The 25,889-nt window shown below is 40.3% G+C and overlaps 1 long non-coding RNA gene across 4 annotated transcripts in view; it reads left to right on the top strand.

Moving 5' to 3' along the window:
• LOC117329226 overlaps positions 1-25,889 on the top strand; it is a 178,428-nt gene that overhangs the window by 106,192 nt on the left and 46,347 nt on the right. For all 4 annotated transcript variants that reach the window (XR_004533137.1, XR_004533135.1, XR_004533136.1 and 1 more), the window contains exon 2: positions 11,282-11,346. This is a non-coding gene — a long non-coding RNA (uncharacterized LOC117329226). The remainder of the gene's footprint in view (positions 1-11,281; positions 11,347-25,889) is intronic.

Below are 25,889 nucleotides of genomic sequence, written 5' to 3'. Positions count from 1 at the left end.
GGGGTGTTTCCCCCTGATCTAGAGGAGGGGTTTAGGAGGGGTATTGTTCCCCCTGATCTATAGGAGGGGTTTAGGAGGGGTGTTTCCCCCTGATCTATAAGAGGGGTTTAGGAGGGGTGTTTCCCCCTGATCTATAGGAGGGGTTTAGGAGAGGTGTTTCCCCCTGATCTATAAGAGGGGTTTAGGAGAGGTGTTTCCCCCTGATCTATAAGAGGGGTTTAGGACGGGTGTTTCCCCCTGATCTATAGGAGGGGTTTAGGAGGGGTGTTTCCCCCTGATCTATAGGAGGGGTTTAGGAGGGGTGTTTCCCCCTGATCTATAGGAGGGGTTTAGGAGGGGTGTTTCCCCCTGATCTATAGGAGGGGTTTAGGAGGAGTGTTTTCCCCTGATCTACTGTGGTGTATGTACAGTTATTAGCCCTGGAAAACTTTCAGCACATCAGACTGTTTATTCTTTCTCTCTATCACTCACTACCTACATACTGTCATTGTCTGAGGAGGACAATAAAAAACTTGTCAAATTTGATTTTCACTTTTGCATACAGACACAAATCAATGTAGTAATGGTGTTTGCTTGTCGGGGACAGATACTCGGCTATGATACAGACCCACAGTGCTAGGCATAGTAGGATATCCAATAAGTGGAATCCACTCATTTTCTCTCCCTGGATAAATCTCAATTTCACAGCATCGGTTTTGATGTACTGAAGGTCATCACAAGCCAATACTATTCACTGCCATCTCACTACTGTCGTAATTTAAGTCCGTAATGAGGATATGTCTGTCTGTCCAGAACTCATCGATACATACCATTATTCAGCCATTCTCACAACAAATTAAAGTCACTTTCCTCCATATAAATCAAACTTATCTTTATTTAATCTACTTGTTTTTATTTTGCTTTTCAATTGTCATAAGAGCAATATGTGAAAGCAGTACCAGTGGGTTGTAGAATGAACGAGTGGGTAGTGGAATGAACCAGTAGGTTGAGGAATGAAGCAGTGGGTAGTAGAATGAACCAGTGGGTAGTAGAATGAAACAGTGGGTAGTAGAATGAACCAATGGGTAGTAGAATGAATGAGTGGGTAGTAGAATGAACCAGTGGGTAGTGGAATGAACCAGTTGGTAGTAGAATGATCCAGTGGGTAGTAGAATGAACCACTTGGTAGTAGAATGAATGAGTGGGTAGTAGAATGAACCAGTGGGTAGGAGAATGAACCAGTGGGTTGTAGAATGAACCAGTTGGTAGGAGAATGAACCAGTGGGTAGTAGAATGAACCAGTGGGTAGGAGAATGAACCAGTAGGTTGTAGAATGAACCAGTTGGTAGTAGAATGAACCAGTGGGTAAGAGAATGAACCAGTGGGTAGTAGAATGAACCAGTGGGTAGATGAATAAGCCAGTGGGTAGTGGGATGAACCAGTGGGTAGTAGAATGAACCAGTGGTTGTTAGAATGAACCAGTGGGTAGTAGAATGAACCAGTGGGTAGTAGAATGAACCACTTGGTAGTAGAATGAACCACTTGGTAGTAGAATGAACCAGTGGGTAGTAGAATGAACCAGTGGGTTGTAGAATGAACAATTGGATAGTAGAATGAAATAGTGGGTAGTAGAATGAACCAGTGGGTAGTAGAATGAACCAGTGGGTAGTAGAATGAACCAGTGGTTGTTAGAATGAACCAGTGGGTAGTAGAATGAACCAGTGAGGAGTAGAATGAACCAGTGGGTTGTAGAATGAACAAGTCGGTAGTAGAATGAACCAGTCGGTTGTAGAATGAACAAGTCGGTAGTAGAATGAACCAGTGGGTAGTAGAATGAACCACTTGGTAGTAGAATGAACCAGTCGGTTGTAGAGTGAACCAGTGGGTAGGAGAATGAACCAGTGGGTTGTAGAATGAACCAGTCGGTTGTAGAATGAACTAGTGGGAAGTAGAATGAACCAGTAGGTTGTAGAATGAACCAGTGGGTAGTAGACTGAACCAGTGGTTGTTAGAATGAACCAGTGGGTAGTAGATTGAACCAGTGGGTAGTAGAATGAATGCTGTATAATGGCTGCTGATGGCATTCCTTCAAGACAGAAAGTATGGTATAAGGGTGCAAAGTTGTGAGATGATGTAAACTGGATCAGAAATTATGTGAAATGTGTGTGGGAATGTGAGATGATGTAATCTGAGTCAGAGATCATGTGAAATGTGTGTGGGAATGTGAGATGATGTAAATAGAGTCAGAGATAATATGAAATGTGTGTGAGGATGTGAGATGATGTAAATTGCATTGGAGGTTATGTGAAATGTGTTCAAGAATTTGAGATGTTATAATGTAGATGATATGTGATTTCAGAAATTGGGAGATATAGAAGTTATGAGATTTTTCAGAGGAAGTTAAGAGGATATCAAATGTACATGTGTTATGGGATGGGAGATTTGTTTCATGGTATGAGGTTTGCCATAGGATATGAGATTTATTAGGATGTGAGATGTGTTTGAGGATATGAGATATGCCAGAGGGTGTGAGATTTATTAGAGGATGTGAGATGTGTTGGAGGATATGGGATATGCCAGAGGATGTGAGATGTGTTTGAGGATGTGAGATTTATTAGAGGATGTGAGATGTGTTTGAAGATATGATATATGCCAGAGGGTGTGAGATTTATTAGAGGATGTGAGATGTGTTGGAGGATATGGGATATGCCAGAGGATGTGAGATGTGTTTGAGGATTTGAGATTTATTAGAGGATGTGAGATGTGTTTGAAGATATGATATATGCCAGAGGATGCGAGATATGCCAGAGGATGTGAGATGAGTTTGAGGATATGATATCCCAGTGGATGTGAGATTTATTAGAGGATGTGAGATGTGTTTGAGGATATGATATCCCAGTGGATGTGAGATTTATTAGAGGATGTGAGATGTGTTTGAGGATATGATATCCCAGTGGATGTGAGATTTATTAGAGGATGTGAGATGTGTTTGAGGATGTGAGATATGTCAGAGGATGTGAGATTAATTAGAGGATGTGAGATGTGTTTGAAGATATGATATATGCCAGAGGATGTGAGATATGCCAGAGGATGTGAGATTTATTAGAGGATGTGAGATGAGTTTGAGGATATGAGATATGCCAGAGGATGTGAGATTTGAAGAAGAATGTACAGTTTATCAAATGATATGAGATTAATGTATGAGGATGTTTGATGTGCCAGACCTGTACAAGGAAGTAGAAGGTTAAGTGACTACAGAACAGCACCAGCCAAGCCTTTGTCCCATAAAGGCCAAGTGTATATGTACACAATTCCCAGCATAATATTGATGAGAAATATTGCTCTTTGTCGAAGTTGTGGTGACTAACTAACGATACCTGCCTCTTTACTGGCGCTGATGTCGCTGTGCCTGCTATGGGATCAATACCAAGCTTTTACAGAGGCACAATAACAGCTCCACTACAAACTCTAGCTACAATAAATCAGTTAATTTGTGGACAATCTCAACTCATACAATGAAAAGCTTTTACATCGCCTGATCTATGACTGATTAATCAAATTACCTAAAAGTCGAAAATATGCCAATAACGCATGGGAAACTGTGGCATATTACAGCATGATTCACAACTTACAAAATCGACTGCATGTAATGTGGAAATGATTGATTGAGTCAATTGATAATTACTATTGTTCAGTTTCTGCTGCATCAGCTATATATGTGGAAAAGGATGAACCACTTAATGCATAAAAATACAACATGGAGAGCTAATAAATGTCGGACAAACTGGTGTGACGAGATACTGGAGAAAACTATAAACACAGCTTGTTAACACCTCATTGGCCAATCCTAAACTGAGAATGTATCCAAAATTAACGAGGTTATATCATGTCAGCCACTACAAATCATCACTTCTAATAAACAAACAGCAGTCGGAACAATATATTATTTGGAAATTGAGAAAATTTTAATTGGTTTTATGATCATTTACTTCTTGCTGATGTAGAAAAGTAATGTAATTGACACGTTACAACTCTCATGAATGGTAATAACAATAGCAAGCCTTGGTCAAATGAAACTCTTCTAAGAATTCATTCATAAGGTCACTTCTCCAATTATTTATGAATTGATGATTGGATATTATCGAAATTCTGTTCCTACTAAAGCCAAATGAACCCAAATTGGTCAGTAAACCAGGTAGTTTATACCACAAGGCTGCTATATCTGTCATTCATCATCTATTCATCTGTCATTCATCATCTGTTCATCTGTCATTCTTCATCCAATTCATCTGTCATTCTTCATCCAATTCATCTGTCATTCATCATCCATTCTTCTGTCATCTATCATCCTTTCATCTGTCATTCATCATCTGTTCATCTTTCATTCATCATTCATTTATCTGTCATTCATCATCTAATTTGTCTGTCATTCATCATCATTTCATCTGCCATTCATCATCCATTCACCTGTCACCAATCATTCATTCATCTGTCATTCATCATCCATTCAGCTGTCATTCATTGTCCATTCACCTGTCATTCATCATCTGTTCATCCTTTATTCATCATATATTCATCTGCCATTCATCATCCATGCATCTGTCATCCATCATCCTTTCATCTGTCATTCATCATCTGTTCATCTGTCATTCATCATCCATTCACCTGTCATTCATCATCTGTTCATCCTTTATTCATCATATATTCATCTGCCATGCATCTGTCATCCATCATCCTTTCATCTGTCATTCATCATCTGTTCATCTGTCATTCATCATCCATTCACCTGCCATTCATCATCCATTCATTTGTCATTCATCTATCTGTCACCCTTGCTCTTTAAAACACTACTAGTCCAGAAAGCCTGGATGGATTTTCACCAAATTTAGCATGGATCAACATGGTTGGAAGAGAATTAATTGCAGTCAGGCACCCTTGGGATTAGAGGAGCAGGACCAAGACCAAATTGCATTGATATTGTTACTGTCATATCCTTGTTTTCTGTTGACCTTAATGAAAAGCATTGACCATTTGTCTTGTGAAATTGATGACAAAGCATTAAGTGTTGACAGAACTGTTTGTCTTGTGACCTTGATGAGCAAGCATTTACTATTTGTCTTGTGACCTTGATGACAAAGCAATCAATGATTGTCTGACCTTGATGAGGAAGAATTAATTCACTGTTTGTCTCGTGACCTTGATGACAAAGCAATCAGTGATTGTCTGACCTTGATGAGGAAGCATTATTAATTGTTTGACTGGTGACCTTGATGAAGAAGCATTAATCAAACCAATTGATTGACTGGTGACCTTGATGAGGAAGCATTAATTGTTTGACTGGTGACCTTGATGAGGAAGCATGAACTGTTTGACTGGTTACCTTGATGATGAAGCATTATTTGTTTGACTGGTGACCTTGACGAGGAAGCATTAATTGTTTGACTTGTGACCTTGATGAGGAAGTATTAATTATTTGATTGGTGACCTTGATAAGGAAGCATTATTTGTTTTACTGGTGACCTTGATGAGAAGGCTTTGACTGTTGGTCTGGTGACCTTGATAAGAAGGCTTTGACTGTTTGTCTGGTGACCTTGATAAGAAGGCTTTGACTTGGTCTGGTGACCTTGATGAGAAGGCTTTGACTGTTAGTCTGGTGACCTTGATGGGAAGGCTTTGACTGTTGGTCTGGTGACCTTGATAAGAAGGCTTTGACTGTTGGTCTGGTGACCTTGATGGGAAGGCTTTGACTGTTGGTCTGGTGACCTTGATGGGAAGGCTTTGACTGTTGGTCTGGTGACCTTGATGGGAAGGCTTTGACTGTTGGTCTGGTGACCTTGATAAGAAGGCTTTGACTGTTGGTCTGGTGACCTTGATGGGAAGGCTTTGATTGTTGGTCTGGTGACCTTGATGGGAAGCCTTTGACTGTTGGTCTGGTGACCTTGATGGGAAGGCTTTGACTGTTGGTCTGGTGACCTTGATAAGAAGGCTTTGACTGTTTGTCTGGTGACCTTGATGAGAAGGCTTTGACTGTTGGTCTGGTGACCTTGATAAGAAAGCTTTGACTGTTGTTCTGGTGACCTTGATGGGAAGGCTTTGACTGTTGGTCTGGTGACCTTGATGAGAAGGCTTTGACTGTTGGTCTGGTGACCTTGATGGGAAGGCTTTGACTGTTGGTCTGTTGACCTTGATAAGAAGGCTTTGACTGTTGGTCTGGTGACCTTGATGAGAAGGCTTTGACTGTTGGTCTGGTGACCTTGATAAGAAGGCTTTGACTGTTGGTCTGGTGACCTTGATGAGAAGGCTTTGACTGTTGGTCTGGTGACCTTGATAAGAAGGCTTTGACTGTTGGTCTGGGGACTTTGATTTTTGTTTAGTACAACTTGTCTAGTACATGCTTGTCATGGTAACCTGGTCACTATACACAGGTTTTGGTATAGAGGTCCATATCTTGTGTAGTCCGTAGATTAGTCTTGTTCAAAATAGGTCAAATGTTTGGAGGTAATGAAGGAGATACAAACAGTGGTGTATTATCCTACTCATATTGCCCAATTTCCCTTTGATTTCTATGATTGTAACCAGGTAACTTATTGAACTTCCATTGACTTCTGACTGTAATATGATATACATGTATCAAGTACCTATGAATTTGCTACATCTCACCATGGAAATTACCAATAATATTACAAAGGTAGCAGAGGTGTTAGTTAGCCATTGGCTTACATATTCCAAATAATATTACAAAGGTAGCAGAGGTGTTGGTTAGCCATTGGCTTACATATTCCAAATAATCCATTGTCGTTAAAATATCAACTCTGGTAAAAGTCTTATTATCAACATATGCCTTTGAGACTTGACCCTTGACCTTAGATTCCCAAATAAATTACATTTGTAGTTTTTCCCAGTTTCAACATGAAGTGTTTATATACTTAGGATTGACGTAGTAGCTACAGTAGGGATAGAACTGTCTGGCACTGTTAACACTCTCAGTTCTCTGTGACCTTGTGTATGTAGGCATCTTGTCAGTGAAAGTTGTGTTACCTTCATAGGATGGTAACAATATACAGCAGATATAGCTGTGTCAGTGAGTGAGGAAGTCGAGGCAATGCTAGCCCATGAAATATTCATGACATCAACTAACATGTTAGAGGTTGATGTATGAAAAAAATATCAATTATTGAAAATAAGAGTGTAGACAGAAAATCAAAGGTCGTTGCTAGGCATCAAGCATGGTTCTTAACTGAAATATGCTATCTTGACAATCAACCTCTGGTTGGTTTTGTTTTATCAAACACATTTGCTGCCTGGTAAGTGTTTACATATAATACCCAGACGATTGTCATAAGAATATAAAAAAAAAATTACTATAAAAATTTTAGATATTGTATGGCTGACTTGTTGATTTATAGATTAGGATGGAGATGTTATCTGCAATGATGATTGTTAGTCGACTGCTGGCGACGCGCTTGATCCTTCAGTAATGTTTATGCGTAAAGGATAAATAATTTGACACAGAACACTTGTATGTCCTGCTGTATTCATGCCTTCACTCTCCTGACTTGTAAGCACAAAGCCAGATAGTGATGGCGGAGAAACCTTTTGAATATCTCAAAACATGTCTCAAAACACTTTTATTAATAATTGATAAGTGTATTGAGTTGGGCTGAAACTACAGAGAGAAGATCAGCTGCCGTTAATTTAAATCAGACGGCTTGTGTCCTGAAGCACTGCACTTAATAACACTATAATGCTATGAAACAGTGTGAGAACTGATAATAGAGACCTGTCAATCATTGTAATCAGACTTCCTATTGGTGGTAAATAACATATCACCAGGTAACTAACGATTGACAGGTGTTGATGAGGCAACATATCACCAGGTCACTAACGATTGGCAGGTGTTGATGAGGTAACATATCACCAGGTCACTAACGATTGGCAGGTGTTGATGAGGCAACATATCACCAGGTCACTAACAATTGACAGGTGTTGATGAGGCAATATATCACCAGGTCACTAACAATTGACAGGTGTTGATGAGGCAACATATCACCAGGTCACTAATGATTGACAGGTGTTGATGAGGCAACATATCACCAGGTCACTAACAATTGACAGGTGTTGATGAGGTAACATATCGTCAGGTCACTAACAATTGACAGGTGTTGATGAGGCAACATATCACCAGGTAACTAACGATTGACAGGTGTTGATGTGGCAATATATCACAAGGTCACTAACAATTGACAGGTGTTGATGAGGCAACATATCACCAGGTAACTAACGATTGACAGGTGTTGATGAGACAATATATCACCAGGTCACTAACAATTGACAGGTGTTGATGAGGCAACATATCACCAGGTCACTAACGATTGACAGGTGTTGATGAGGCAACATATCACCAGGTCACTAACAATTGACAGGTGTTGATGAGGCAACATATCACCAGGTCACTAACAATTGACAGGTGTTGATGAGGCAACATATCACCAGGTCACTAACAATTGACAGGTGTTGATGAGGTAACATATCACCAGGTCACTAACAATTGGCAGGTGTTGATGAGGCAACATATCACCAGGTCACTAACGATTGACAGGTGTTGATGAGGCAACATATCGCCAGGTAACTAACGATTGACAGGTGTTGATGAGGCAACATATCACCAGGTAACTAACAATTGACAGGTGTTGATGAGGCAACATATCACCAGGTAACTAACGATTGACAGGTGTTGATGAGGCAGAAAACACTTACTCTAACCGGAACACCTGGTCTTATTCTCCTTGTAATTTTTAAGGTGCTGTGGCCCGACCTCCTTTGTTCGACCATTCGACCATCCGACGTCAACTTTTCCATTTAAACATCTTCTCAATAACCAAGAGGCCATGAACTAAATATTTGGCCTGTTGCATGCTGGCGTGAAGGGATACCATGCTTGTCCAAATGAATGACCTTGACTGACATTCAAAGTCACAGGGGTCAAATAGGCTAAAACTTTTAAACAACTTCTTTTCAAGAACCAATAGGCCCTAGGAGTTTATCCTGGGCCTGTATCATGCTGGGGTGAAGGGCCATTAAGTTTGTTCAAATGAATGACCTTGACCTACATTCAAAATCTAAAAAGTCTATTTGGCCCATGGAAACTCATAAGAACATTTAGGCAGATCGACAACTGAGGTAGCCAGCAACTCCAGACTCTTGACAAAATCATCTATTTGAGGCAATATAAGCAGTTTGTTTTTAGGTCACCTGAGACAAAGTCTCAAGTGACCTATTCTAATCGCCTTTTGTCCGTCGTCGTGCGTCATGCGTCGTCCATCGTGCATCCATAATCAATTTACATTTTCGACTTCTTCTCCAAAACCCCTTAACCAAATTCAATGAAATTTGGCTGGAAGCTTCTATGGCTAAAGGTCAACCAAAATTGTCAATTATACGGTCCCCATCCCCCAGGGGCCTGAGGGGCGGGGCTAAAATGGGTCAAATTGACTAAAACTTCAAAAATCTTCTTCTCTACTCTCAGATATGGTGGAATCAAACACTCTTCATAGATGGAAGGATAGTAAGGTTCTTTACCAAAATTGTGAATTTCATGACCCAGGGATCTCACGTTTGCCCCTGGGGAGGGGTAAACTTTACTAAAGTTTATATAGGGAAATCACATTTTTGACTATAATTTGCTTTATTTCGATTGAAATTCATTCTAACTTGGTTAACATTATCAGCATGGGATGACAGTTTGATGGCAAGCACATGTTGGCCCTGACTGACCCCCAGGGGCTGATGGGCGGGGCTAAAAAGGGTCAAATTGACTGAAATTTCAAAAATCTTCTTCTCTACTCTCAGATATGATGGAATCAAATACTCTTCATAGATGGAAGGGTCTTAAGGTGCTTTACCAAAATTGTGAATTTCATGACCCAGGGGTCTCACGTTTGCCCCTGGGGAGGGGTAAACTTTACTAAAGTTTATATAGGGAAATCACATTTTTGACTATAATTTGCTTGATTTCGATTGAAATTCATTCTAACTTGGTTAACATTATCAGCATGGGATGACAGTTTGATGGCATGCACATGTTGGCCCTGACTGACCCCCAGGGGCTGATGGGTGGGGCTAAAAAGGGTCAAATTGACTGAAATTTCAAAAATCTTCTTCTCTACTCTCAGATATGATGGAATCAAATACTCTTCATAGATGGAAGGGTCTTAAGGTGCTTTACCAAAATTGTGAATTTCATGACCCAGGGGTCTCACGTTTGCCCCTGGGGAGGGGTAAACTTTACTAAAGTTTATATAGGGAAATCACATTTTTGACTATAATTTGCTTGATTTCGATTGAAATTCATTCTAACTTGGTTAACATTATCAGCATGGGATGACAGTTTGATGGCATGCACATGTTGGCCCTGACTGACCCCAGGGGCTGTTGGGAGGGGCTAAAAAGGGCCAAATTGACTGAAATTTCAAAAATCTTCTTCTCTACTCTCAGATATGATGGAATCAAATACTCTTCATAGATGGAAGGGTCTTAAGGTACTTTACCAAAATTGTGAATTTCATGACCCAGGGGTCTCACGTTTGCCCCTGGGGAGGGGGTAAACTTTACTATAGTTTATATAGATAAATCACATTATTGACTCTAATTTGTTTGATTTCGATTGGAATTCATTCTAACTTGGTTAACATTATCAGCATGGGATGACAGTTTGATGACATGCACATGTTGGTCCTGACTGACCCCCAGGGGCTGATGGGTTGGGCCAAAAAGGGTCAATTAAATTAACTGAAATATTTCAAATCTCAGGTGACTGTTAAGGCCCATGGGCCTCTTGTTATATGTATGTTGTATGTACTTGTTTTATATAAGTCCTGTGTACATGTTTTATATATGTTGTGTGTACTTGTTTTATATATGTTGTGTGTACTTGGTTTATATATATTATGTGTACTTGTGTATGTGTCTTTTCAATATACTGATGACATCTCTATGACAGAATATCTTTAAACTATTTACATCCAGAAGATATTTTGTAGAAGTAGAACTAAACCAATAGGGATCAGTCCTTGGTAGAATATGTGACCTTCTGACCCTGGTCATCCTTCTGTTCTGTGTATAATTAAAAAGGGGTGAACAGACAGATTAATGGAGTCTGTAAAAACCATTAGCCTTCAACACTGGCAGGAGACGGGCCAAATCCCACAAACTGGAGCCATGTAATTAGGAAAAATATTAAACTTGTTACTTGAAAGTTTTGATAAGCATAATTTTATCTTTCATTTGCTTACATCTGTTCCAGACATCTACTAGAATGATGACATTCAGGGTGGAGAGTAAGCCGGTCAACCGTAAATATTATGACAGGTACAGTATGACATTAAGGACACATGATCAGCAATTAATGAGAAAATCATGATCACACTTAATTAAAATTAAAAGAAAAGAAATATACATGATCACAGCCAGACATTAATGACAGGAAATATGATTGCAGCCATGTACTGAAAACAATAAGATGATATCCTGTAATTGAAGGCACTGGGATGATACTTATTAATTAAACATAACCAGGGGTAGAGGGGAACATGATCACAGGAATGAAAACTTTGGACTCAACATTTTTTAAGGTTGACTGTTTCTACCTGGATTAACCATGAATAGTGTTTTACCATATATAGTCTGGCCAGGTGTGTCAGATGGTACATGGTATAGTCACTTCACTATATGATCCTCACCAAGCCACACACAGGTGTGCTTACTCGTCACATATAATTAGATTTTTGGTATAGAGTTAGATTCAGAAGTGAGAAGACACTGAAGAGGAAGCTAGCATGATTTATCAATATGGTGACCTCTACCTGGCATGGTTCATTCAAATCTAAACAGCATCAAAAAAGAAAATAGGGTGGGATGTCTAACAAATTCATAAGATTATGCTATTTATTGTGTGTACCAGTAGGCTGGTACCCCCAGGTGGGAGCAAGCACAACCAATGGAGGCGTTATCAACAGGCACATCTTGTGATGTATGATAGGTTCCATACCCTTCAGACGGCTAACTCATAAAACATCAAGTGCTTTACCTGTTTAGAATTGCCACCGTTAGATTGCTGTGAACGTACATTAACTGTTATCAAGGCATAACATTAATACATGATCTGTGACTGAAGTAATTCATTTATCATCACGTGTATGACTTTATGACTCTGTCACATGATGTCTGACTTTTGAATCCATCCTCTATGTTACTGATTGGTGACTCTGTCCTCTATGTTACTGATTGGTGTCTCTGTCCTCTATGTTACTGATTGGTGACTCTGTCCTCTATGCTACTGATTGGTGACTCGGTCCTCTGTGTTACTGATTGGTGACTCTGTTCTGTATGTTACTGATTGGTGACTCTGTCCTCTATGTTACTGATTGGTAACTCTGTCCTGTATGTTACTGATTGGTGACTCTGTCCTCTATGTTACTGATTGGTGACTCGGTCCTGTATGTTACTGGTTGGTGACTCTGTCCTCTATGTTACTGATTGGTGACAGTCCTCTATGTTACTGATTGGTGACTGTCCTCTATGTTACTGATTGGTGACTGTCCTCTATGTTACTGATTGGTGACTCTGTCCTCTATGTTACTGATTGGTGACTCTGTCCTCTATGTTACTGATTGGTGACTCGGTCCTGTATGTTACTGATTGGTGACTGTCCTCTATGTTACTGATTGGTGACTCGGTCCTGTATGTTACTGATTGGCGACTCTGTCCTCTATGTTACTGATTGGTGACTCTGTCCTCTATGTTACTGATTAGTGACTCTGTCCTCTATGTTACTGATTGGTGACTCTGTCCTCGATGTTACTGATTGGTGACTCTGTCCTGTATGTAACTGATTGGTGACTCTGTCCTCTATGTAACTGATTGGTGACTGTCCTCTATGTTACTGATCGGTGACTCTGTCCTCTATGTTACTGATTGGTGACTCTGTCCTCTATGTTACTGATTGGTGACTGTCCTCTATGTTACTGATTGGTGACTGTCCTCTATGTTACTGATTGGTGACTCTGTCCTCTATGTTACTGATCGATGACTCTGTCCTCTATGTTACTGATCGATGACTCTGTCCTCTATGTTACTGATTGGTGATTCTGTCCTCTATGTTACTGATTGGTGACTGTCCTCTATGTTACTGATTGGTGACTCTGTCCTCTATGTTACTGATTAGTGACTCTGTCCTCTATGTTACTGATTGGTGACTGTCCTCTATGTTACTGATTGGTGACTCTGTCGTCTATGTTACTGATTGGTGACTCTGTCATCTATGTTACTGATTGGTGACTCTGTCCTGTATGTTACTGATTGGTGACTCTGTCCTCTATGTTACTGATTGGTGACTGTCCTCTATGTTACTGGTTGGTGACTCTGTCCTCTATGTTACTGATTGGTGACTCTGTCCTCTATGTTACTGATTGGTGACTCTGTCCTCTATGTTACTGATTGGTGTCTCTGTCCTCTATGTTACTGATTGGTGACTCTGTCCTCTATGTTACTGATTAGTGACTGTCCTCTATGTTACTGATTGGTGACTCTGTCCTCTATGTTACTGATTGGTGTCTCTGTCCTCTATGTTACTGATTGGTGTCTCTGTCCTCTATGTTACTGATTGGTGACTCTGTCCTCTATGTTACTGATTAGTGGCTCTGTCCTCTATGTTACTGATTGGTGACTCTGTCCTCTATGTTACTGATTGGTGACTCGGTCCTGTATGTTACTGATTGGTGACTCTATCCTCTATGTTACTGATTGTTGACTCTGTCCTCTATGTTACTGATTAGTGACTCTGTTTTATAGGTTTCCAAAGGTGTGGCATTCTGAGTGTCTGTCATCAAATTTTCATTCAAACTTCTGCTTCATAATAACCATGAGGCACAGAGGCCTGATATTGGGCCTGCAGTATGTTTGGGTAAAGGGCTACTAAGTTTGTTCTAATGAATGACCTTGACTAATATTCAAGGTCACGGGGGTCAAGTAGAATAAAATCTTCTCAGTAACCTAAAAGCCCAGGGACCTGATATTGGGCCAGTAGCATGCTGTGCTAAATTGCTATCAAGGTTGTTCAAATGAATAACCTTGAGCTACTTTCAAGGTCACAGAGGTCAAATGAGCTGAAATTTTCAGCAATGTCTCCAAATATTCAAGAGGACAAGGGACCTGATATTAGGGCTGTAACATGTTTGACTTATGTACTACCAGATTTGTGTAAATGAATTACCCTGAGCTACTTCTAAATTCAAACAACTTCTTCCCAATTAGAGGTCCAACATATGTTACAATGCTGGGGTGACGGGCTACCTGATTTGTGTCGATGAATGACCTTGACTTATATCCAGGGTCACAGGGTCAAATTTGTTTAAAACAATCAGACAAGTTCTTCTGAAAACTCAAAAGGCTTAGAGTGGTGACATTTGGACAGTAATATGCTGGGATGAATGGCTGCCAACATACATTTAGGGTGTTGATGTTCAAATGAATGACCTTAATATGTATTTCAAGGTCATTGAATTTAAAGATGTTTCACCTTAAACCAACTTCTCTGATTAATGCTAGGTGAACGATACAGGCCCATTGAGCTTCTTGTTATGCAAATATTTGACAATCTTTTTTGTTTTTGAAATATCCTTGTATTTGAATTTATATTTCAATTAACTGTCGTTCTCAAAATAACATCCAGTTTCAATTCAATCTATCGCTTTGTTATTAATGATTCTATTTGCTTGGTCCAACAAACTTATCCTGTCAGTGGTTATTTAGAACGCACTATAATGATAGAAGGGTTTCTAATGGTATTTAGAAGTAATTATTGGACTAAAAGAATTTCTTACATAGATATACTAGATATTCAGTTGTGAAATGAAATCTGACCTCAGAAGTGATACTGTATAGTATGTGTGTGTTCTGACTTTACTGTGACAGAATGTGAAATATGATACTGTGACCAGGAAAGTTTCGTCTGACAGTCAGACTATTGATCAGGTGAACGTGAGAAATTCTCGGTAATCAGGTGAGTGGATCAGATTTAAAGCATAAGGTGGTAATTACATTTAAAAGTCTGTTAAAACATTATATATCTGTTGAAAGAATTACTAGATTTAGGGTATTATTTAGGTTATAGTAGACAGTTTTGATAATACATGCTTAATACAATAAAGTTGTGTATTCTAGTCAAGTGAAATTACCAAAGAAATCTATTTCAAACCTGTGATAATCAGTATATATAATCATTGATTTATCTGTTATATGTGTATGCAGTGTTACTTTAATGTTTAAAGTCTATCTTTGAAGAGTAATGAATTACATTTTTAAGATCTTTGTTTTCTTTAAATCTCTATGAATTTTAGCCATTAAGACCACTAAGATCTCTGTCAGAAGTAATAACTTTACTCCTATGGATATGTATTTTATTTTGTTTGATGAACATGCAAACAAGAAATTAATATACTGATCAATGTGTATTAGAATGTCAAAAGGCACTAATAAAGGCCCATACACTAGATGATGGGTATATAGATGTACTTTGTATTGTGTTCATGGTAGACTTGTGTACTCTCTAAACCTAGACTCTCCTGACTCTCCAAACCCTCCAGACTCTCTATAGACTCTTCAAACTCTCTAGACTATCTAGACTCTCTAAACTCTCCAGACTCTCTAAACTATCTAGACTCTCTAAACTCTCCAGACTCTCTAAACTCTCCAGACTCTCTAAACTATCTAGACTCTCTAAACTCTCCAGACTCTCTAAACTATCTAGACTCTCTAAACTCTCTAAAATCTCTAGACTCTCCAGACTCTCTAAACTCTCCAGACTCTCTAAACTATCTAGACTATCTAAACTCTCTAAACTATCTAGACTCTCTAAACTCTCCAGACTCTCTAAACTATCTAGACTCTCTAAACTCTCTAAAATCTCTAGACTCTCCAGACTCTCTAAACTCTCCAGACTCTCTAAACTATCTAGACTATCTAAACTCTCTAAACTATCTAGACTCTCTAAACTCTCCATTCTCTCTAAACTCTCCAGACTCTCTAAACTCTTCAGACTTTCTAAACTATCTAGACTCTCTAAACTCCCCAAACTCTCCAGACTCTCTAAACTCTCTAGACTCTCTAGACTCTCTAGACTCTCCAGACTCTCCAAAATCTCTAGACTCTCTAGACTCTCCAGACTCTGCAGACTCTCCATTCTCTCTAAACTCTCCAGACTCTCTAAACTATCTAGACTCTCTAAACTTAGTAGACTCTCTAAACTATCTAGACTCTCTAAATTTTATTAGACTCTCTAAACTCTCTAGACTCTCTTAACTCTCCAGACTCTCTAAACTATCTAGACTCTCTAAACTATCTAGACTCTCTAAACTCTCCAGACTCTCTAAACTCAGTAGACTCTCTAAACTTAGTAGACTCTCTAAACTCTCTTAACTCTCCAGACTCTCTAAACTATCTAGACTCTCTAAACTCAGTAGACTCTCTAAACTCTCCAGACTCTCTAAACTCTCCAGACTCTCTAAACTATCTAGACTCTCTAAATTTTATTAGACTCTCTAAACTCTCTAAACTATCTAGACTCTCTAAACTTAATAGACTCTCTAAACTCTCTAGACTCTTTCACATATATATGGAAACAAAGATTATTTTTCTAGGTTTTGTTTTGAAAATTACCAAAAAGCTTATATGCGTGATGATTTCCTAATTCCTACGGTAAATTTTAAAATCATAGTTAAGGATATGATTCAGTCATCATGATTATAACAAAGATATGATGAGGCCCCTAGCTGATTAACCCTGAATATAAATCAGTAGCACCTAACAATAAAAACACAGCATTGACTATTTTGAAGTTACAAAAAGATATTAATTTATAACAGCTTTAATTACATTATACTCACATATATATAAAGCTCCAGAACCTGTTTACATTATATATCAACCCATGGAAGGATTTCAGGAGTTTGTTTGTTGTTTGTTGGGTTTTTTAGGTCACCTGAGACAAAGTCTAAATTGTAAATTATATGCTCCCCTCCCCCCAGGGGCCTGAGGGACAGGGCTAAAAAAGGCCAAATTGACTAAAACTTCAAAAATCTTCTTCTCTTCTCTCAGATATGGTGGAATCAAACACTCTTCATAGATGGAAGGGTCTTAAGGTGCTTTACCAAAATTGTAAATTTCATGACCCGGGGGTCTCAAGTTTGCCCCTGGGGAGGGGGTAAACTTTACTATAGTTTATATTGGGAAATCACATTTTTGACTTTTATTTGTTTTATTTAAATTGGAATTCATTCTGATTTGGTAAACATTGTCAGCATGGGATGACAGTTTGATGGCATGCACATGTTGGCCCTGACTGACCCCAGGGGCTGTTGGGCGGGGCTAAAAAGGGCCAAGTTGACTGAAATTTCAAAAATCTTCTTCTCTACTCTCAGATATGATGGAATCAAATACATTTCATAGATGGAAGGGTCTGAAGGTGCTTTACCAAAATTGTGAATTTCATGACCCTGGGGTCTCAAGTTTGCCCCTGGGGAGGGGGTAAACTTTACTATAGTTTATATAGGGAAATCACATTTTTAGCTCACCTGCCCGAAGGGCAAGTGAGCTTATGCCGTGGTGCGGCGTCCGTCGTCCGGCCGTCCGGCGTCAACTTTTTCATTCAAACAACTTCTTCTCAATAACCAAAAGACCCAGGGACTTGATATTGGGCATGTAGCATGCTGGGGTGAAGGGCTACAAAGTTTGTTCAAATGGATAACATTGATCTTCATTCAAGGTCACAGGGGTAAAATAGGCTATAATCTTCAAACGACTTCTTCTCAATAACCAAGAGGCCCAGTGACTTGATATTGGGCCTGTAACATGCTGGGGTGAAGCGCTACAAAGTTTGTTCAAATAAATGACCTTGACTTTCATTCAAGGTCACATGGGTCAAATAGGCTATAATCTTCAAACGACTTCTTCTCAATGACCAAGAGGCCCAGGGACTTGATATTGGGCCTGTAGCATGCTGGGGTGAAGGGCTACAAAGTTTGTTCAAATCAATGACCTTGGCCTTCATTCAAGGTCACATGGGTCAAATAGGCTATAATCTTCAAACAACTTCTTCTTAATAACCAAGAGGCCCAGGGACTTGATATTGGGCATGTAGCATGCTGGGGTGAAGGGCTACAAAGTTTGTTCAAATAAATGACATTGGCCTTCATTCAAGGTCACATGGGTCAAATAGGCTATAATCTTCAAACAACTTCTTCTCAATAACCAAGAGGCCCAGGGAATTGATATTGGGCATGTAGCATGCTGGGGTGAAGGGCTACAAAGTTTGTTCAAATAAATGACATTGACCTTCATTTAAGGTCACGTGGGTCAAATAGGCTATAATCTTCAAACGACTTCTTCTAAATAACCAAGAGGCCCAGGGACTTGATATTGGGCCTGTAGCATGCTGGGGTGAAGGGCTACAAAGTTTGTTCAAATAAATGACCTTGACCTTCATTCAAGGTCACATGGGTCAGATAGGCTATAATTTTCAAACGACTTCTTCTCAATAACCAAGAGGCCCAGTGACTTGATATTGGGCCTGTAGCATGCTGGGGTGAAGGGCTACAAAGTTTGTTCAAATAAATGACCTTGGCCTTCATTCAAGGTCACATGGGTCAAATAGGCTTTAATCTTCAAACGACTTCTTCTCAATAACCAAGAGGCCCAGGGACTTGATATTGGGCCTGTAGCATGCTGGGGTGAAGGGCTACAAAGTTTGTTCAAATAAATGACCTTGGCCTTCATTCAAGGTCACATGGTTCAAATAGGCTATAATCTTCAAACGACTTCTTCTCAATAACCAAGAGGCCCAGGGACTTGATATTGGGCCTGTAGTATGCTGGGGTGAAGGGCTACAAAGTTTGTTCAAATAAATGACATTGACCTTCATTCAAGGTCACATGGGTCGAATAGGCTATAATCTTCAAACAACTTCTTCTAAATAACCAAGAGGCCCAGGGACTTGATATTGGGCCTGTAGCATGCTGGGGTGAAGGGCTACAAAGTTTGTTCAAATCAATGACCTTGGCCTTCATTCAAGGTCACATGGTTCAAATAGGCTATAATCTTCAAACGACTTCTTCTCAATAACCAAGAGGCCCAGGGACTTGATATTGGGCCTGTAGCATGCTGGGGTGAAGGGCTACCAATTTTGTTCAAATAAATGACCTTGGCCTACATTCAAGGTAACAGGGTTGAAATCGGCTTAAATCTGTAAACAATAATTCTGCGATAGCCAAGAGCCACCAAGACCTGATATTAGGCCAATAGAATGCTGGAATGAAGGACTAGAAAATTTTGATATGGATAAAACTAGCTTACAATGATATTTGAATAAAGAGGTAATCAACATAGTATCTTTAGAAATGACCTCAATCAACTTCAAAGTTGCTGTAGAGCCAGGTGAGCGATACAGGCCCATTGGGCCTCTTGTTTACTATGATTTGTTTGATTTCAATTGGAATTCATTCTAACATGGTTAACATTTTCAGCTTGTGAAGGCAGTTTGATGGTATACACATGTTGGCCCTGACTGACCCCCAGGGGCTGATGGGAGGGGCTGAAAAGGGTCAAATTGACTGAAATTTCAAAAATCTTCTTCTCAAGACCCAAATAAGATAGAATCAAATACTCTTCATAGGTGGAAGGGTCTTATGGTGCTTTACTAAATTTATGAATTTCATGACCCTGGGGAGGGGGTAAATTTTACTATAGTTTATATAGGGGAAATCACATTTTTTTTACTGATTTGTTTGATTTCTATTGGAATTCATTCTAACTTGGTTAACATTTTCAGCATGGGATGAAAGTTTGATAATATGCATATGTTGGCCCTGACTGACCCCTAGGGGCTGATGGGCGGGGCCAAAAAGGGTCAATTAAATTAACTGAAATATTTCAAATCTCAGGTGACCGTTAAAGCCCATGGGCCTCTTGTTTTACTTTTTTTTTCAATCTTACATTAATTTGTTAAGAACATTATACTCAACAGACAAAAGTCATTGGATATTGTCATCAATTTTAGATTTATATAGAGAAATGCAAATTTGAAAAAATTTGAGTTAATGTGTATAGTTAAGCTGCTGTGGCTGAGAATGAAATAGGGAAGTGTACTTATGTAGATTACTGAGTCCATTATCTATTGACATGTAAAAGGCAACTAAATATCATTTACTAAGTAATTGTGAGATAAGTAAAAAGTTATAATTATAGAAGATTTGCTGTGTCACTGTATGTGTATTCATGAGAAAGTGTTCATCATAAAGATTTTCAGTCACTGTTATCAGTCTTGTATATGATTATGGAATGATATGTCACTGAACAGTCAGAAATAAAGCAAATAGGAAACTACGTCATTTTATCTAAAAAATAGAATTACATAACAAGGCTTTCACATCTACAGGTTTACAAAAGAGAAATTTATTTTAATAATATTGTTTGTTTTGGAAGTAGAACAGGAGAGAAAAGTCATCACATGTTCTGAACTTTATTTGAATGTAACTGGTAAGCATTTGAGTGACCTAGACTTTTGTTCCACCAATAGAATTACCATGAGAATCTAATCCAATCAATTGCCTTAAAGTGGTGTTGTGATAGTAGGGGGTTTGGCTGATGCTTCTCAAGATCAACTCATCCAAGGTATATACAGTTAGTTTGTAAATGCATACGGCAAAGAATTAAAATACCCACAAACATATCTCAAGGGTTTAAAAAGTGCCGCTACATACCTTGAAACCCAAGCCAATCATTAGCAGAAAGCTGATTCTCCCCTAGAGGCGTGATCAATTGTGGATCCAATTGAAAGAACATCACTTGATACCAAATCTTTTTGTATGTTTGTCTGGCGCAAAGCCAAATTGGAGGTTCTGAACGGGATTAAAGATGGAAGCTATAGAAATCAGCACCCGGCTATTTGTTTGGAAAGGCATGTTAAACAAACCTTGTTTTTAGTGCTACAATAATCTATCACCATTGTCCCTTTAAATCAGGTATTTAGCCCATGTTTTAGTAAGGTAGGCAACACTAGGTTCTGGACCCCTACTTGGGACCCCCTCTGACTCTACGCACCTGAGGGCGAGACCCTGTTCTCAATATTTACTTTTGTTCGGCAACATTTTATCGTTATAGAAGTTTGTCAAACAATGGTGTGATACTTGTCATTACATGCTGTCAGATAAGTCTACCTACTAATACATCTACTCAGCGCCGCTCAACACCCTGGCTATTTACTGCCACAACCTACTGTATAATATCCAGCACCCGCAATTCACTTTTCTTGCCTGGGTGCGCACATATTTAAAGGGTATTACGTTGCCTCATTTAATGGTGATGTAAAGCTTGTCCATAAACACACAGTTCAGTTGTAGAATTGTTTATTTACTTGATAAATCTTAAAGCAATTGTACTTTCTATTCATCTACCTAATATATCCTATTTATTATCCTACAATAGCGATTTTAGCACCGAGTAGAGATAAACTGTAATATATATACTGATATGATGACTTGTCACTCTATTTACTGTGTTAAGTGGCGCTAGTCTAACTATTGGCAGTCAATGATTAGGTCTATTTGTTCAAATTGTACTATGTGTACACATAAATACACCATCTATCTATAACAGTAAGCACACTGATCATCAGTATACCAAACAGTATACCAATACACACTGATCAACAGTATACCAATACACACTGACCATCAGTATACCAATACACACTGATCATCAGTATACCAATACACACTGATCATCAGTATACCAATACACACTGATCATCAGTATACCAATACACACTGATCATCAGTATACCAATATACACTGATCATCAGTATACCAATACACACTGATCATCAGTATACCAATACACACTGATCATCAGTATACCAATACACACTGATCATCATCATTATTTGAATATTTCAACAATGTTTTTATTGAATAGAAAAACTGCTTAACTGATTTTTATTGTTTCAGGAAGTAGCATAAATGTATTTATTTGATAAAATCTTACTTATATGATAAAAAAAACACTTACTTGTATGTTATATGGATGTAGCTCAATTTTTTAGAATTATTCTTCGAGAGAATAATAGAAATAAAAAAAAAACAATTTTTGTGGTAAAAAACATTTAAAAATGCTAACATACCAAATGAGCACCTTACCTTAAATAACAATTGTGCCTTTTCATAAAATGTCAACATAAGTATATCTATACAATTTGTAAATTACCTACAAACATGACTAGTACACCAAGGTAAGTTCCAATATAACAATTCACAAGATTTTGTTCCTAGATCGGAATATTGAACTGCAGTTCTGTTTAATGACTTAATTAACACTTCCAGTTATAGAAAATTACTACTGTAAAGTAATGAAATGATAACATTCATCAATATTGATCTATTCCAAACATATCATTTACTTAATTGAATCATTTAAACACATTTGGGCTGACTTTTTTTTTTTTTTTTTGTGAACTGGAACATTAACAAAGAAATTCAAATTCAATTAAAGAAAAAATCTTTATTCTGATTTTCAGATGAAAAGGAATGATCATCCTATCCTTATTGTGTCAAATTGTAACTGGAATTAATTTTGAAAACACTGGTCCAGAAAAAACCTTTCTATAGTGATGTACGTTATCTGGAGTACTAGAGAGATGTTCTCGGTTTGCCTAAAATCTGTCGTCTGCTTCAATCTGCTCTGATTATGGAATCTATATAGCAGGGGACAATACTCTTACTTAAAGTAACATTTGTTTGGAATGTGATAACAGTGCCATAGGAAAGTGCTAAAATATTTATGAAAGCAAGATGTAGGTTTGTCTTATTGATTTTAGAGTTGACTTATGGTAGATACATGTGTCTGAGGGAGCTGCTCTTTTGAAATTGACATAAAACATTGACATTTTACAGAGTCTGCATGTTCATCTAACATGCTGGAGCCATCATTATACTCAACACACCTACAGACAGTCCCACAGGGTGTACCTACAGACAACCTACAGGGTGTACCTACAGACAGTCCCACAGGGTGTACCTACAGACAGTCCCACAGGGTGTACCTACAGACAACCTACAGGGTGTACCTACAGACAGTCCCACAGGGTGTACCTACAGACAGTCCCACAGGGTGTACCTACAGACAGTCCCACAGGATGTACCTACAGACAGTCCCACAGGGTGTACCTACAGACAGTCCCCACAGGGCGTACCTACAGACAGTCCCACAGGGTGTACCTACAGACAACCTACAGGGTGTACCTACAGACAGTCCCACAGGGTGTACCTACAGACATTCCCACAGGGTGTACCTACAGACAACCTACAGGGTGTACCTACAGACAGTCCCACAGGATGTACCTACAGACAGTCCCACAGGGTGTACCTACAGACAGTCCCCACAGGGCGTACCTACAGACAGTCCCACAGGGTGTACCTACAGACAACCTACAGGGTGTACCTACAGACAGTCCCACAGGGTGTACCTACAGACATTCCCACAGGGTGTACCTACAGACAACCTACAGGGTGTACCTACAGACAGTCCCACAGGGTGTACCTACAGACAGTCCCACAGGGTGTACCTACAGACAGTCCCCACAGGGTGTACCTACAGACAACCTACAGGGTGTACCTACAGACAACCTACAGGGTGTACCTACAGACAGTCCCCACAGGGTGTACCTTCAGACAGTCCCACAGGGTGTACCTACAGACAGTCCCACAGGGTGTACCTACAGACAGTCCCACAAGGTGTACCAATAGACAGTCCCACAGGGTGTACCTACAGACAACCTAAATGTGTACATACAGACAGTCCCACGGGGTGTACCTACAGACAGTCCCACAGGGTGTACCTACAGACAGTCCCACAGGGTGTACCTACAGACAGTCCCACAGGTAGTACCTACAGACAGTCCCACAGGGTGTACCTACAGACAGTCTCACAGGGTGTACCTACAGACAGTCCCACAGGGTGTACCTACAGACAGTCCCACAAGGTGTACCTACAGACAGTCCCACAGGGTGTACCTACAGACAGTCCCCACAGGGTGTACCTACAGACAGTCCCAACAGGGTGTACCTACAGACAGTCCCACAGGGTGTACCTACAGACAGTCCGACAAGGTGTACCTACAGACAGTCCCACAGGGTGTACCAATAGACAGTCCCACAGGGTGTACCTACAGACAGTCCCACAGGGTGTACCTTCAGACAGTCCCACAGGGTGTACCTTTAGACAGTCCCAAAGGGTGTACCTACAGACAGTCCCACAGGGTGTACCTACAGACAGTCCCACAGGGTGTACCTACAGACAGTCCCACAGGTAGTACCTACATACAGTCCCACAGGGTGTACCTACAGACAGTCCCCACAGGGTGTACCTTCAGACAGTCCCACAGGGTGTACCTACAGACAGTCACCACAGGGTGTACCTACAGACAGTCCCACAGGGTGTACCTACAGACAGTCCCACAGGGTGTACCTACAGACAGTCCCACAGGGTATACCTACAGACAGTCCCACAGGGTGTACCTACAGACAGTCCCACAGGGTGTACCTACAGACAGTCCCCACAGGGTGTACCTACAGACAGTCCCACAGGGTGTACCTTCAGACAGTCCCATAGGGTGTACCTACAGACAGTCCCCACAGGGTGTACCTACAGACAGTCCCACAGGGTGTACCTACAGACAGTCCAACAGGGTGTACCTACAGACAGTCCCCACAGGGTGTACCTACATACAGTCCCACAGGGTGTACCTACAGACAGTCCCACAGGGTGTACCTACAGACAGTCCCACAGGGTGTACCTACAGACAGTCCCCACAGGGTGTACATACAGACAGTCCCACAAGGTGTACCTACAGACAGTCCCACAGGGTGTACCTACAGACAGTCCCACAAGGTGTCAGTCCCACAGGGTGTACCAATAGACAGTCCCCACAGGGTGTACCTACAGACAGTCCCACAGGGTGTACCTACAGACAGTCCCACAGGGTGTACCTACAGACAGTCCCCACAGGGTGTACCTACAGACAGTCCCAAAGGGTGTACCTACAGACAGTCCCACAAGGTGTACCTACAGACAGTCCCACAGGGTGTTCCAATAGACAGTCCCACAGGGTGTACCTACAGACAGTCCCACAGGGTGTACCTACAGACAGTCCCACAGGGTGTACCTTCAGACAGTCCCACAGGGTGTACCTACAGACAGTCCCACAGGGTGTACCTTCAGACAGTCCCACATGGTGTACCTACATACAGTCCCACGGGGTGTACCTACAGACAGTCCAACGGGGTGTACCTACATACAGTCCCACAGGGTGTACCAACATACAGTTCCACAGGGTGTACCTACAGACAGTCCCACAGGGTATACCTACAGACAGTCCCACGGGGTGTACCTACATACAGTCCCACGGGGTGTACCTACAGACAGTCCCACAGGGTGTACCTACATACAGTTCCACAGAGTGTACCTACAGACAGTCCCACAGGGTGTACCTACAGACAGTCCCACAGGGTGTACCTACAGACAGTCCCCACAGGGTGTACCTACAGACAGTCCCACAGGGTGTACCTACAGACAGTCCCACAGGTAGTACCTACAGACAGTCCCACAGGGTGTACCAACAGACAGTCCCACAGGGTGTACCTACAGACAGTCTCACAGGGTGTGCCTACAGACAGCCCAAACAGGGTGTACCTACAGACAGTCCCCACAGGATGTACCTACAGACAGTCTCACAGGGTGTACCTACAGACAGCCCAAACAGGGTGTACCTACAGACAGTCCCCACAGGATGTACCTACAGACAGTC

Source organism: Pecten maximus, chromosome 1, assembly GCF_902652985.1.
Source record: "Pecten maximus chromosome 1, xPecMax1.1, whole genome shotgun sequence".
Classification (NCBI taxonomy): domain Eukaryota; kingdom Metazoa; phylum Mollusca; class Bivalvia; order Pectinida; family Pectinidae; genus Pecten; species Pecten maximus.
This window is presented reverse-complemented; position numbering and strand designations above follow the sequence as displayed.